The following is a 1,993-nucleotide window of genomic DNA, read 5'->3' on the forward strand; positions in this document are numbered from 1 at the left end:
GAAACGAAAACAGCATAGTGGCCTAGCATAGGTATACTTCTAGTCTGTCAGCATAAAAGCTTTCACCGTGTTTATTTATTTATTTTTCTGCAATATGTATGCCTGAATACACTGCAGCTACTAATTGGTAAGGATAAGCCTCCAGCCATGCTTATAAAACACACGAACAATTAATAAACAAACTGGTCTTCTTTTCTATAAAGACGTAAAGTTGAGACCAGTGTTCTACGGTACAAATCCCCCCAAATTAGAACTCTGTTTAACTTAAAAATATCTTCTTAATGGAGAAAAGAACATAAAAAACAAAAGTTTAAAAACTAATCCTCTTAATATTTGTAAATTTACAAATTGTTTTTTAATATATGATTAAATAATGAAATAATGTTGTGTAAAACTTTAAAATCGTCTGAATCATCCACATATGTTGATTATGTAGTATTTCTGTTAGGTAGACAGCCAGGGACCTTCAGCCCCTCCTGGAGACAAATCCTGGCACCCTGAGCAATTGCTACATGGAGGGGAGGAGGGAAGACCCTATGAATCTGCCAATCAGAACTTAGGGGCAACAAGGACAAAAGGATGCAGAGGATTCTCCAGGCCGTGGGCCATGCAACACAGGTATAGGGGGATCTGGAAGGTGACCTAGGAAAACCTAATGCTAATTATCATGTCATTAGCTTAAATCTACATTTCAGTTCGTCCCTGCAAATGGGCTTTCAGAGAGGCTCCTGGGAGATCCGCAAGTGCAGTAAGACTCAGATCACGTAACTTCCAACTATCCATCAAAGTGGTTCCGTGGTGATATATGAACCATGAGGAGGGCCCAATCCAGACACTATAAAACAAGACCCCAATCAGAAATTAGCTACTTCTTAAAATGGAAATGAGAAAAATATCCTACTCATGCCTTTACTTCTAATTTTTCAATGATATTGTAGGGTGATTTTTCTGTGTGTAATACCTAATTTTTATTTTATGTTATTTGTTCATTAAAATAGTTAAGCATTTAGAATATTTTAGCCATATGTAAGTTTGGGGTGGGTGGGGTAAAGGAGAAGGCTGAATATTGATTCTAGATACTGGATATCATAATAAAAAATTAGATTTTATTATGGACAGAAAAAACTCTGTAATTTTTTGAGTAGGGCTAGATGGCTGGCTATACAAATGTTCCTTTCATAGAAAACAATAAGAGGTCTAAGCCAAATAGGACCAAAATTCAACTATTTTACATGTGAGAAATCTGAAACTAGATAGCAGGTTACTCACAAACGACCATATAAATAGTTAGTGGTTAATCTAGACTTAGCACTGTGTCTTGATGAATCATTATCTTTTTCTTCTCCTGTCCAGTGCTATAAACTACTAAATATCTCTTATAATTCCATATATTGTTATTCTTCATTTTCATAATTCCTCTACATTCACCACTTCGACCACATTGTTTCATACCGTGGAAACTCAAATGTATTTGTTCTGGATTCTGTCATTATAGTGGCTGTGACAACGTCGTTTTTGTTTGTTTGTTTTTTTCTCCACTCCCCGCCCCCACTCCATAAAATTGAAACAAAAACTAGGATAGCAAAATCACAACCCCAGAAACAACATCAGCAAAAATACTAGGTGACAAGTTATTCCAGTAAACCCCAAAATAGGGGTGACTAGAAACAAACCACCAAAGGCAACAAGACCTGCATGATACTACTGACTATGCAGCTGGAAATCAAGAGAAGTCTTGGGGTCTCCTGATGACATGTTGTACTGAGAAACCTACAATAGCTCCTAAGTCCTGACTGGCAATTATAGAAGTCTAACCTGGAAAGGGCTTTTATGGCTCTAACGTGAAGTTGAGCACAAGTAGTTAAAATAAGCTCAACAGAGTAGCCTTGGCCCAGTGAACTCTGAAAGCTAACCTCTTCTAGGATAAAGCCACATACTGAGAAGGTACCACAGGATATAGAATCCAAATTGACAAAACAAGGATGAGTATGGA

Source organism: Propithecus coquereli, unplaced genomic scaffold, assembly GCF_000956105.1.
Source record: "Propithecus coquereli isolate 6110/MARCELLA unplaced genomic scaffold, Pcoq_1.0 Scaffold121, whole genome shotgun sequence".
NCBI lineage: Eukaryota > Metazoa > Chordata > Mammalia > Primates > Indriidae > Propithecus > Propithecus coquereli.